Here is a 14,748-nt window from a genome sequence, read left to right on the forward strand (position 1 = left end):
GTTTGAAAATGAAAACAAACTGTTAACGATAAATACCAGAGCTCAGTCTCATCACAGGGCAGACAGAGATCCAGCCCCATTGGGAGACCTAACCATTGACTTCTTCTGCAAAACCTTTGAAATATAAAAGAAGTCACAGTTGCAGGAGCAACTTCTGTAAATGAAGCTGGGTTCAAAGAAATCCCTGTTACCACATCTGGAGTTCTTTTTAAGCCAACAGGATCAGCACATCGTTCCAGTGGCTTGGATCAGTTTTTCCAACCTTCTAGGCTTCAGTACACAAGGTCCTGCTGAAATCTTGTTTTTTATGCTGTTGGCCATCAGAATAAATGTAAAGGCTGGAAAATAAATATTGATCTCCTGTCCAGTGTCTTGCCTCCTGGTGAGAAATGATTCTATCCCTGGAAAGTTTCCAGTTGTTAATCACTTTCATGCCATATTCCAATGAAACACGGCCTCACAAAGACACGGCAGTGCCTTTTTGTCCACATTGACACATTTCCTGGGATTCAATTCAACATTTCAGGGAGCTTGTCAGGTCATCTCTTTTGCCTTGGGAATCCTGCAGTTTCCTTACATGTCTTTGAACCTCCTTGAGACCTGATTTTTCCGCTAAAACCTTTCTGTATGATTTTTTTTTCTGGTCTAGAAAATGTTCTGTAGTCTGTGTTTTATAATGATTCTTTGCATAGTATTTATGGAATCTAGGTTCTAAGTTACTCGGCAACAAGACCAGGACCTTAAAGTTTGTATGTTGTATGAGATATTAATAATGAAAAAGCTACTAAAATAGATCGACATTATATGAACAATCTACTATAACATTATAATATTTAAAGATCAATGTTGCTGCTATTTTTAATGTTTTGGTTCTAAGATATATGTATATATATATATATGTATGTGTACATATATGTATATGTATACATACATACACACATACACAAATAAAATGTTTAAATTTACAGTTAAATTTGAAGATTTCTCTTGCCTTCCAGAATGTGAATATTATACAGACATATATATTTTGACAAATTTCACGAAAAGAAAAATGACAATCTTTGCGAATGGAAAGTGGATGTACTATATGTATGTTACAACTGTTTTTGTTGTGTGTCTGGGGTCTTTTTGTTTTTGTTTTTTTACCATTTTTGAAAAACATAGTTCCCATTATAGGAGTTTTAAATAGATTTATGTTAAATTTTTGTGTTACACTGCTAGTAGATGTTAATTCTCTAGGATTGAAAAATAAAATATGCTCCAAAAACCAAACCCCTGGAATTTGTGATGTTTCCTTTCTCTGATAGTACTGGTTCTCCACAAAGACTTTCCGTTTATGACACTCACCCAGTATTTGAAAAGCACAGGTGATTTCACTTCAGAGTTAAAGAGTTTGTTGTGTGTGTTATCCACAAAATATGGGCACCTGGACCTGAATTTTTCAATTTGAAGGAATCTTTCAGAATCTCTGTCTTCATTCTCCTCCAGACTGACTCCTAAAATGAAATATCAATACAAGTATTCCTTTGTGCTGGATTACTTTGTGGAAGTTATAGAGCAAGGAGAGCTCTTCACATCCGGTTCCTTGGTCCCTGGAGAATGAAGCCTTTTTCTCCCGCATACCAGGACTCCCGCCTCAGGGTGAGCCCCTTGACTTGGATTCCTCCAGGGCCCTCAAGTTTGGTCCGTGGCTCATTTCCTACTCTGCCAAGCTAAGGACCATTTCACGTGACTGATCTCCATGCCTCCCACCCACTCGGAAAATGCCCCTGACCAGTTTTCCTCTGTCATCCTATATAAAGCCATAATTGTCACCAGCCTCCCAAGCTGGCAAGGAGTACGCATGTCACATCCACAAATCACAATCTGCCTCAAGGAATAAGGCCATGTTGGGAATCTTTGACATAGTAAAAATTAACAGCTACTCTTAACCTCTGGCTAATTCTCACTCTGGCCAAACTGCACAACGATGCGCATCCACAGTAATCTCGTGGAAGGACTTGGACTTTTTCTGATACTGGTTGGGGGTGGGGTTATTCCGCATCATATTGAAGACCCTTAGGCTCTATTCCTAGGAGTCAGTTCTATGTGTTTTTTATTGCCTTTGGGATCTAGAAATCTACATAGGAACTAGAACATGTGACTTCTCATTTCGTGAAACTGATTATGGGGAAACCCTGTCAGAGAGAGCAGATGATTGCAAATTTATTCCCACTGCTGGAAAGATATTCCTGGGAAAATGCATAGCAAACAGCTTGAACTTTGCTTCAAAGACAAATGATCAGTGTCTTCACACACTTGTTGACTCTTCACTTGGCCTCAGGTGTGGCCTTCACGCAGAGCAGCAAAGTCCTTCCTGGGAGCACCGGGATTGGATCATGGAGAAGACAAACAACCAGAAGAGAATCTGAGGAAAAATTGTGGTCCCTGACTTGAGTGAATTTATTTTACTTTTTTGTTTTCATTGTTATAGAATAAAAGAAATATAAACAGAAATCATTTATAGTCATAATTCTAACATCCTGACAAAACCATTATAGTTCTCTGAATGCTCCTTTTTTTATAAATTTATTTAAATTTACTTAATTAACATGTAGTGTATTATTAGTTTCAGAAGTAGAGTTCAGTGTTTCATCCGTCTTATATAACACTCAGTGCTCATTACATCACATGCTCTCCTTCATACCGTTCACCTAGGTACCCCATCCCCCTACCCAACACCCCTCCAGCAACTCTCAGTTTGTTTCCTAGAGTTAAGCATCTCTTTTGGTTTGTTTACCTCTCTGACTTTGTCTTCTTTCATTTTTCCCTCCCTTCCCCTATGCTCCACTATTTTGTTTCTTAAATTCCACATATGAATGAAATCATATGATAATTGTCTTTCTCTGATTGACTTATTTTGCTTAGAATAATACCCTTAAGTTCCATTGATATCGCTACAAATGGCAAGATTTTATATTTTTTGATGGACCACATCTTCTTTTTTTTTAATTTAAAAAAATTTTTAATTAACATATAATGTATTATTTGCCCCAGGGGTACAGGTCTGTGAATCACCAGGTTTACACTTCACAGCACTCACCATAGCACATACCCTCCCCAATGTCCGTAACCCCACCCTCTCCCTGGCAACCCTCAGTTTGTTTTGTGAGATTAAGAGTCTCTCATGGTTTGTCTCCCTCCCGATCCCATCTTCTTTCATTATACTTCCTACCCCCCAAACTCCCTATGTTGCCTCTCAACTTCCTCATATCAGGGAGATCATATGATAATTGTCTTTCTCTAATTGACTTATTTCGCTAAGTCTAATACCCTCTAGTTCCATCCATGTCATCGCAAATGGCAAGATTTCATTTCTTTTGATGGCTGCATAGTATTCCATTGTATATACACACCACATCTCCTTTATCCATTCATCTGTTGATGGACATCTAGGTTCTTTCCATAGTTTGGCTATTGTGGACATTGCTGCTATAAACATTCGGGTGCACGTACCCCTTCGGATCACTACATTTGTATCTTTAGGGTAAATACCCAGTAGTGCAATTGCTGGGTCGTAGGGTAGCCCTATGTTCAACTTTTTGAGGAACCTCCATGCTGTTTTCCCGAGTAGTTACACCAGCTTGCATTCCCATCAACAGTGTAGGAGGGTTCCCCTTTCTCTGCATCCTCACCAGCATCTGTCATCCCCTGACTTATCAATTTTAGCCATTCTGACTGGTGTGAGATGGTATCTCATTGTGGTTTTGATTTGTATTTTCCTGATGCCGACTGATGTGGAACACTTTTTCATGTGTCTCTTGGCCATCTGGATGTCTTCTTTGCAGAAGTGTCTGTTCATGTCCTCTGCCCATTTCTTGATTGGATTATTTGTTCTTTGGGTGTTGCGTTTGGTAAGTTCTTTATAGATTTTGGATACTAACCCTTTATCTGATATGTCCTTTGCAAATATCTTCTTCTGTCGGCTCTCTTTTGGTTTTGTTAACTGTTTACTTTGCTGTGCAAAAGCTTTTGATCTTGATGAAGTCCCAATAGTTCATTTTTGCCCTTGCTTCCCTTGCCTTTGGCGATGTTCCTAGAAATAAGTTGCTGCGGCTGAGGTCGAAGAGGTTGCTGCCTGTGTTATCCTTAAGGATTTTGATGGATTCCTTTCTCACACTGTGGTCCTTCATCCATTTTGAGTCTATTTTTCTGTGTGGTGTAAGGAAATGGTCCAATTTCATTTTTCTGCATGTGGCTGTCCAGTTTTCCCAACACCATTTGTTGAAGAGACTGTCTTTTTTCCATTGGACATTCTTTCCTGCTTTGTCGAAGATTAGTTGAGCATAGAGTTAAGGGTTTATTTCTGGGCTTTCTATTCTGTTCCATTGATTAATGTATCTGTTTTTGTGCCAGTACCATGCTGTCTTGATGATAACAGCTTTGTAATAGAGCTTGAAGTCTGGAATTGTGATGCCACCAACTTTGGCTTTCTTTTTCAACATTCTTCTGGCTATTCAAGGTCTTTTCTGGTTCCATATAAATTTTAGGATTATTTGTTCCAATTCTTTGAAAAAAATAGATGGTATTTTGATAAGGATGGTATAAAACGTGTAGATTGCTTTCGTTGACATAGACAGTTTCACAATATTTGATCTTCCAATCCGTGAGCATGGAACATTTTTCCATTCCTTTGTTTCTTCCTCAATTTCTTTCATGAGTACTTTATAGTTTTATGAGAACAGATTCGTTGCCTCTTTGGTTAGGTTTATTCCTAGGTATCTTATGGTTTTTGGTGCAATTATAAATGGGATTGACTCCTTAATTTCTCTCTCTTCTGTCTTATTGTTGGTGTATAGAAATGCAACTGACTTCTGTGCATTGATTTTATATCCTGACACTTTACTGAATTCCTGTACAAGTTCTAGCAGATTTGGAGTGGAGTCTTCTTGGTTTTCCACATAAAGTATCATAACATCTGCAAAGAGTGATAGTTTGACTTCTTCTTTGCCAATTTGGATGCCTTTAATTTCTTTTCGTTGTCTGATTGCTGAGGCTAGGACTTCTAGTACTATGTTGAATAGCAGTGGTGATAATGGACATCCCTGCCATGTTCCTGACCTCAGCAGAAAAGCTCTCAGTTTTTCTCCATTGAAAATGATATTTGCTGTGGGTTTTTCATACATGACTTTGATGATATTGAGGTACGTATCCTCTATTCCTACACTTTGAAGAGTTTTGATCAAGAAAGGATGCTGTACTTTGTCAAATGCTTTTAAGCATCTATTGAGAGTATCATGTGGTTCTTGTTCTTTCTTTTATTAATGTGTTGTATCACATTGATTGATTTGTGGATGTTGAACCAACCTTGCAGCCCTGGAATAAATCCCACTTGGTTGTGGTGAATACCCTTTTAATGTACTGTTGGATCCTATTGGCTAGTATTTTGGTGAGAATTTTCACATCTGTGTTCATCAAGGATATTGGTCTGTAATTCTCTTTTTTGATGGGATCTTTGTCTGGTTTGGGGATCAAGGTAATGCTGGCCTCATAAAATGCGTGGAAGTTTTCCTTTCATATCTATTTTTTGGAACAGTTTCAGGAGAATAGGAATTATTTATTCTTTAAATGTTTGCTAGAATTCCCCTGGGAAGCCATCTGGCCTTGGGCTATTGTTTTTTGGGAGATTTTTGATGACTGCTTCAATCTCCTTACTAGTTATGTGTCTGTTCAGGTTTTCTATTTCTTCCTGGTTCAGTTTTGGTAGTTTATATGTCTCTAGGAATGCATCCATTTCTCCCAGATTGTCAAATTTGCTAGTGTATAGTTGCTTGTAATATGTCCTTATAATTGTTTGTATTTCTTTGGTGTTGGTTGTGATCTTTCCTTTTTCATTCATGATTTTATTTATTTGGGTCCTTTCTCCCCTTTTTTTTTTTTTAATAAGTCTGGCCAGGGGTTTATCAATCTTATTAATTCTTTCAAAGAACCAGCTCCTAGTTTCGTTGATTTATTCTACTGTTTTTTGGGTTTCTATTTCATTGATTTCTGCTCTGATCTTTATTATTTCTGTTCTCCTGCTGGGTTTAGGTTTTCTTTGTTGTTCTTTCTCTGGCTCCTTTAGGTGTAGGGTTAGGTTGTGTACTTGAGACCTTTCTTGTTTCTTGAGAAAGGCTAGTACCACTATATATTTTCCTCTCAGAACTGCCTTTCTGTGTCCCACAGATTTTTGAACCATTGTGTTTTCATTATCATTTGTTTCCATGAATTTTTTCAATTCTTCTTTAATTTCCTGGTTGACCTATTCATTCTTTAGAAGGATGCTCTTCAGTCTCTATGTATTTGGGTTCTTTCCAAATTTCCTCTTGTGATTGAGTTCTAGCTTCAGAGCATTGTGGTCTGAAAATATTCAGGGAATGATCCCAATCTTCTGGTACTGGTTGAGACCTAATTTGTGACCCAGGATGTGATCCATTCTAGAGAATGTTCCATGTGCACTAGAGAAGAATGTGTATTCTGTTGCTTTGGGATGAAATGTTCTGAATATATCTGTGATGTCCATCTGGTCCAATTTGTCATTTAAGGCCTTTATTTCCTTGTTGATCTTTTGCTTGGATGATCAGTCCTTTTCAGTGAGGGGGGCTGTTAATTTCCCCTACTATTATTGTATTATTGTTGATGTGTTTCTTTGATTTTGTTATTAATTGGTTTATATAGTTGGCTGTTTCCATGTTAGGGGCATATATATTTAAAATTGTTAGATCTTCTTGGTGGGCAGAACCTTTGAGTATGATATAGTGTCCTCCTCATCTCTTATTATAGTCTTTGGCTTAAAATCTAATTGATCTGATATAAGGATTGCCACCCAGCTTTCTTTTGATGTCCATTTGCATGGTAAATTTGTTTTCCACCCCGTCACTTTAAATCTGGAGGTGTCTTTGGGTCTAAAATTAGTTTCTTGTAGACAGAATATTGATGGGTTTCGTTTTTTTATCCATTCTGATACCCTGTATCTTTTGATTGGGGCATTTAGCCCATTTACATTCAGGGTAACTATTGAGAGATATTAATTTAGTGCCATTGTATTGCCTATAAGGTGACTGTTACTGTTTTTTTTTTTTTTTTTTTTTTTTTAAAGATTTTATTTATTTATTTGACAGACAGAGATTACAAGTAGACAGAGAAGCAGGCAGAGAGAGGAAGGGAAGCAGGCCCCCCGCTGAGCAGAGAGCCCGATGTGGGACTCGATCCCAGGACCCTGAGATCATGACCTGAGCTGAAGGCAGCGGCTTAACCCACTGAGCCACCCAGGCGCCCCTGGTGACTGTTACTGTATATTGTCTCCCTTCCTTTCTGGTCTACTATTTTTAAGCTCTCTCTTTGCTTAGAGGACACCTTTCAATATTTCCTGTAGAGCTGGTTTGATGTTTGCAAATTCTTTCAGTTTTTGTTTGTCCTGGAAGCTTTTTATCTCTCCTTCTATTTTCAATGATAGCCTAGCTGGATATAGTATTCTTGGCTGCATGTTTTTCTCATTTAGTGCTCTGAATATATCATGCCAGTTCTTTCTGGCCTGCCAGGTCTCTGTGGATAAGTCTGCTGCCAATCTAATACTTTTACCATTGTATTTACAGACTTCCTGTTCCTGGGCTGCTTTCAGATTTTCTCTTTGTCACTAAGATTTGTAAGTTTTACTATTAGATGACGGGGTGTGGACCTATTCTTACTGATTTTAAGGGGGTTTTGAGGGGGGTTCTCTGCATCTCCTGAATTTTGATGCTTGTTTCCTTTGCCATATTAGGGAAATTCTCTACAATAATTCTCTCCAATATACCTTCTGCTCCCCTCTCTCTTTCTTCTTCTTCTGGAATCCCAATTTTTCTAATGTTGTTTTTCTTATGGTATCACTTATCTCTCAAATTCTCCCCTCATCATCCAGTAGTTGTCTCCTTTTTGCTCACCTTCTTTATTTTCTGTCATTTGGTCTTCTATGTCACTAATCTCTCTTTTGCCTCATTTATCCTCGAAGTAAGAGCCTCCATTTTTTTTTTATTGTACCTCATTAATAGCTTTTTTTATTTCAGCTTGGTTCGATTTTAGTTCTTTTATTTCTCCAGAAAGGGCTTTTATGGGGCACCTGGGTGGCTCAGTGGATTAAAACCTCTGCCTTCGGCTCAGGTCATGATCCCAGGGTCCTGGGATTGAGCCCCATATCAGGCACTCTGCTCCGTGGGGAGTCTGCTTTCTCCTCTCTCTGCCTGCCTCTCTGCCTACTTGTGATCTCTGTCTGTCAAATAAGTAAATAAAATCTTAAAAAGAAAAGGGTGGGGCTTTTATTTCTCCAGACAGCATTTCTCTAATATCTTCCATGCTTTTTTCGAGCCCAGCTAGCACTTTGAGAATCGTCATTCTGATCTCTAGATCTGACATATTACCAATGTCTGTATTGATTTAGTCCCTAGCCTTTGGTACTGCCTCTTATTCTTTTTCTTTGTGGTGAATTTTTCTGCCTTGCCATTTTATCCAGATAAGAATATATGAAGGAAAGAATAAAATAGTAAAAGGGTGGCAAAGACCCCAGAAAAATGTGAGTTAACCAAATCAGAAGAGACCCCAAACTGTGGGGGGACAAAGGGGTTAAAATGTTCAGAAAGAAAGAAAGAAAATATAGATATTAGACTGGGGAATAGAACAGTGCCACCCACTTAACTTTTGGAGTACTTTGGTCTCTTAGAAGAAACTACCTCCCAAATTTTAAAGAGAGAAAAACATACACAAAAATAAGGGTAAACACAATGAAGGGATGGAATATGACTGTAAAGATGAAAATTTTTTTAAAATTCTAAAAAAGGAATTGATAAGATAAGTTGGTAGCGAAAAGAAAGAAAAAAAAGTGGAGAGAATTTGCTCAGGCTGGAGACTAGAACAAAGCCCTGTGCTAGATTTAGGGTATATTTTGATCTATGAGAAGAAGTTAGATCCCAAAACTTTTTAGAAGAAAAAACCCTGTGTGTATACAAAAAATAAAGTTAGATACAATGAAGGATATAATATGACTATAATAATGAAGGTTCAAAAAGATTTTTTTATGAAAGGTATTGTTATGATAAACTAGTTAAAAAACATTAAAAGTGGAAAGAGTAAAATTTAAAAAAATTAAAATAAGAAAAAAATAAAATAAAAAAAAAATTAACTTTGCAAGACTGAAGAATCATGGGGAGAAAGCCATGAATTCCATGCTTTGCTTTCTCCTTCGCTGGAATTCTGCTGTTCTCCTTGATCAGTGAGCTTGGTCTTGGCTGGATGTTCTTGCTGATCTTCTGGGAGAGGGGCCTGTTATAATGATTCTCAAGTGTCTTTGCCCAAGGTGGAATTGCACTGCCTTTGCCAGGGGCCGGGCTAAGTAATCTGCTCAGTTTTGCTCTCAGGAGCTTTTGTTCCCTGAATGCTTTCCATAGCTTTCTGGAGGACGGGAATGAAGATGGTGGCCTCCCAATCTCCAGCCCAGAGGAGTGGAGAGTTCAAGCTCCACTTCTCTGTGCACCCTCAGAGAAAAGCGCTCAATCACTCCCATCTCCCTGGCCTCCAGCTGCGTGTCGAGCTCACCCAGCCTGTGACTGAGCATCTCTGTCTCTGGCACACAGCCTCGCCTGGAGTCTCCAAACCCAGCAGATCACTGCTGCTCTTCCAGGCAGGGAGTATCCCCAGATTTGTCACTTGTGGGGTCCCTGCTCAAAGAGCAGTGGTCTGACTATGCCACAGATCACAGTTTAAGGTAACCCCGAGCTGAGAGCTCACTCCTCAGCTTCGTCTCTGTAGCTGGCTTCCCTGCGCTGATACCTGTGAGCTCTGCAATACTCAGATACCCCCTATCCTTCAGTGACCCCGGGGCACCTGAGACTACACTGTCCCCACAATGACTCCAGCCCTGCTTAGCCTCTGGAGCAATGTCCCTCAGTGGAGCAGAGTTCTAAAAGTTCAGATTTTGTGCTTCGTTTCTCCTTCACTTGCTGGGAGCCGGCCCTTCCCACCACGGTCTATCTTCCTGTTGCTTTGGATTCACGTCTCTACCGTCCTACCTTTCAGAAAGTGGTCGATTTTCTGTTTCTAGAATTGCTGCTTGTCTTCTCTTTGATCTCCTGTTGGATTTGTAGGTGTTTGGAATGGTTTGATAAACTATCTAGCTGATCTGCTACCTGACATCATCTCAGCCTGCTGCTCCTCCGCCATCTTGACTCCTCCCCCTGGACCACATCTTCTTTATCCATTCATCTGTCGATGGACATCTGGGCTCTTTCCATGGTTTGGCTGCTATGGGCATTGCTGCTATAAACATTGGGGTGCAGGTGCCCCTTCAGATTACTACATTTGTATCTTTAAATACACAGTAGTGCAATTGCTGGGTCATGGGGGAGCTCTATTTTCAATTTTTTGAGGAACCTCCATACTGTTTTCCATAGTGGCTGCACCAGATTGCATTTCCACCAACAGTGTAGGACGGTTCCCCTATCCACTCTGAATGTTCTTCTAATCTTATCCACATACATGTATGTTTTTTATCTCTCTGCCCACCGCCAATATATTTACAATTATATTCCCGTGTTCCTGCATGATCTTTATGGCTATCTAATGATCACTCTATAATTCACTCAGCCTTTCCTTTGTTATAGGATATTTGGATTGCAAGTTACTTAATTGTTTTCTTTGCTGCCATATATAACAGTACTGTGAACAGCTTTGTACATATAGCCTCTCCTTTCCTTGAATTACTTTCTGAAAAAGGAATTACAATTCTGAAGAGAATGGATTTTTTTTTAACTGATTGCTTTTCATATGTTACATGTTCTTTGACATATCACCCTGTCAAAGAATTGCATAGGACATTTGGTCGGTGTATATTAAACATAGCCTCAACCTATGTGCAATGAACTGTATATATTTATTCTGATAAATGACTATTCTGATTGTCAAAGTGAGCAAAAAGCTTTATCTTACACAAGGATGCTGCCATTCCTCTAACAGATCAAAGAAGGTTTTTTTTTTTAAGATTTTATTTATTTATTTGACAGAGAGAGAGATCACAAGTAGGAAGAGAGAGAGAGGAGGGAACAGGCTCCCCGCTGAGCAGAGAGCCCCATGTGGGACTCGATCCCAAGACCCCGAGATCATGACCTGAGCTGAAGGCAGCAGCTTAAACCACTGAGCCACCCAGGCACCCAAAAGAAGGTGTTTTATGTCTGGTTAAAAGTGCTCATTCAGGGGCGCCTGGGTGTCTCAGTGGGTTGAGCCTCTGCCTTCGGCTCAGGTCATGATCTCAGGGTCCTGGGATCGAGTCCCGCATCAGGCTCTCTGCTCAACGGGGAGCCTGCTTCCTCCTCTTTCTCTCTCTCTGCCTGCCTCTCTGCCTACTTGTGATCTCTGTCTGTCAAATAAATAAATAAAATCTTTAAAAAAAAAAGTGCTCATTCAGAATAATATTCTGAAAGCCTAATTTTTGATGTTTAGCTCTATTCTAAGGAAGGCTCTAAAAGTTGCTGGTTTCCTTCTAGTACCCACTCTCCCTGGCTTCTGTGTATTTTTATTCTGAGCAATAATATGACCAAATGTTATCTCCCAGCCTCGCTTTCAACTAGAGATCACAAATAAGAAAAAGCAGAAGTCATTGGGGCATCTGAGAATACACTTAAAAGATGGATTACTTGGTTCACTTTCCTTCACCTGTCTTGCTTTCTCCTACTGTCTACTGTTTATGGTAGCTGGAATTTCAGCTGCCATTTTAAAACCATGGGGATACAAGTTCTATTGCAAGGAAAGAGTGAAAATATGACATTTGAACCATCAAGGCCACCTACTTCAGTTTCTTTTATGGGTGAAAAAAACTGGTACATACTTTAAGCTACTGTTACCTCGGTTCTCTGTGGATCCCTAACTTACAGTGTTTTCCTAGGATGATGATTTTCAAACTTTAGTCTGCAGCAGAATCACGTGGGGGTGTTAAAACACAAATTTCTTCTCCTCTCTCCTGTTCACTTTTTTATTAAGGGGAGTCGTGGAGGGAGAGGTGAATTTGCTGATGCTGTTCTAGACCATACTTTGAGAACTGCTATGAGGATACCTTTCCTGAAATTATTTCTTTACATTAGAAACATTTGGCCAAGTTAGCATTTAGAAAGCACCAAATATTACAATAAATACATATACCGCCAGATCCTAAAAAGCTGTGATCAGAAGTTCAGAAATAGGTTTATATGCTCTGCCTTATGTGTTCACTCTACATTGTTGAAGAGGTAGTTATCTATATATTTTTAATAATGACTGAAGTTGATATATTTCCCTAACTATAGGTCCTCGTAAAGTTATTTTCAACCACATTGCTGCCTTATTTTGAACCATTTTGGGAAATGTAATTTAAAAAAAAAGTGAATTTTGGGGGTCTAGGTAACCTGGAATTAGTGTAGTGGAGTCTCAGATTCAGACCTGGGTGTTAATTCTTTTCAAGATGTTTGCTGGTTGAGGTTGAGTACTCAGACAGAGTTTTTTAGGAGCTTTTCAATGTGACAGTTCTAAAAATATATAAATATTGAAACAGAGAGCCATATCATTCTAACCTCACTCTTTCAAGCTGCTACAGGAATGCTAATGTAAAATAGATACAAAGTTATATGTCATCTTTAAATGTTTCAAGTAGAACCTAAGGGAAACCAGCTCCTACCTTTCCCATTGTTTTAAACAGCAACATAGAACAGGTAAGTTTCATTGCAATAATTAACATTCATGTTTCGATTTACTCTTAATGGATACTAATTCTTTTTCATTCAGGGTAGCTATCCAGTATGATCTAATTTTACAGGTAGTTTCACCAATGGTTGTTAGGAAGGCTACCCCCACAGGAAGTAAGGGGTCCAACATGGAAGGTAGGGAAGTGGAGTGGGGTCTGGTTCATCTTGGAGTAGGTCAGCAAACTTCAGATATTTCTTCAGGATGATGAAGATATAGTATGCCTCATAAATCTGAATGTATTTTTTTCGAGGCAAATTAGACCATTGGAGACTTAGGGACTGAATGTCTATGGGAAAAAAATGATGAGCCCACAGGAGAGCCAAAGGTTGTGCAGCTGTGGCTCAGTTAGAAACAGTGTTTACATGGTCATAATCCTATAATGTTAATCACTTACTACTTAACATGTGAGTTTTAAATTCTGAGCTAGTCCGCTTGATACTGACAGAATTTATTGTGAATTTGGGGGGATAGAAAGGATGACTGTGTGGGGTGTGAAGTGTAGGTGTGTGTGTTTGAGAGATATTATCTCTCATGGTAGGAATCAACAGATTATGCCTAAAACTGAAAAATCAAGTATAGCAATAGAAAAATGCCATTTTGCTGGGTGGGAAATAAAACTGAAAGAACCAGTTCAGAGAGTTGAAACTAGTTGCCACTGAAGAAGGGAAATGGGGGAAGAAATGGAAACTGCTGATATTTTTTTGCAACAAACTTTGCAGCCAGCTCTATAAACTTGAACATAAAAGCTGTGGGGTTGGGAGGAAGCCAACTAAGCAACCAGAAAGGAAAAAGACATAATCTGTAAGCAAAGATGGCTTATAATCTAATAGCTAGTACAAACAACCTTAGAAGGGTGGCTATCACTTGGGTTTGCTAAACAGTTCTCTCTCCCAAGTCTTCAGGAAACACTCCTCCTGGCTACAGAGTGGGGAGGCACCAGGCCTCACCGCCACAGCCACCGTGATTGGTCTATGCAGAGAACACATGGCCTAAATTAAGCTAATTAGGGTTTCTGGGACTTTCCAAATTCCTGCCAGGGGATAATTTCTTGATCCTGAAAAGAAAGCAAAGAGGCTGGCCCATTTTTTAAAAAAGAAAAAAAGAGAAAGAAAGAGACAGAACCTCTTGTTTCTCTATAATCACAAAAACCCAAGGATACAGGCCTACTAGCCACGGGCAGCCCTGTATCCCACCACACCTGGACCAGGCTGTATCAGCCAGTGAAGTTAATGTGCCAAAAGGAACAGAGAAGAATTAGAGAAGGACAGGAAAAATCCTCAAGGTATTTAAAGAAATGAATCCAGTTTTTCTCGAGACCAGCTCCTTTGCCCTCTGGTCAGTAGCCCAACTAAAGTCTTCCTTTTGTTTGTTTAAGCAAGATTGGATTGGGTTTCTTTTGGTTGTAGTCATAAAATACTAATAATATATTGTTGAATACCATCAAACAAAACTTTAAAATAATTTTATTATGGAAAATTTCAAACATAAACGTAGAGAGAATGGAGTGAAAAATCCCGTTACCCAGCCTTGCATTTACTAACATTTTGATAACCTTGTTTTGTCTGTCTATCTCTCTACCCTGTTTTCCCCAGAAATATTTTAAAAGAAAATCCCAAGCATCATATTATCCCTGCAGTCTACCTTTGCTTTAGGTTCCTGGCGAGCAGGAAAGTGTTTTGTCCTGTTTTGTCCATATTTGAGCCATATGCAACTGCTATTTTTATAGGTCAAAAGCAGCCGAGTGTTGCCAATATTAGATGATCTTATATAATACTTTACAATGAATCTAAGTGTTAAGGACCCTTTTGTTAACATAACCACACCTAACAAAATTAACGATTCCTCATATGTAACCATGAGTCCATTTTCAAATTTTCCCAACTATATCACATATGTCTTTGTAGCCACCATTTGTTTAAATTAGGATCTAAATAAGGTCTGCACATTACTTTGTTTAAAATAAGTTTTTAAGGGGTGCCTGGGTGGATC

The sequence above is a fragment of the Mustela erminea genome, chromosome 3, assembly GCF_009829155.1.
Source record: "Mustela erminea isolate mMusErm1 chromosome 3, mMusErm1.Pri, whole genome shotgun sequence".
NCBI classification, from domain to species: Eukaryota; Metazoa; Chordata; class Mammalia; order Carnivora; family Mustelidae; genus Mustela; species Mustela erminea.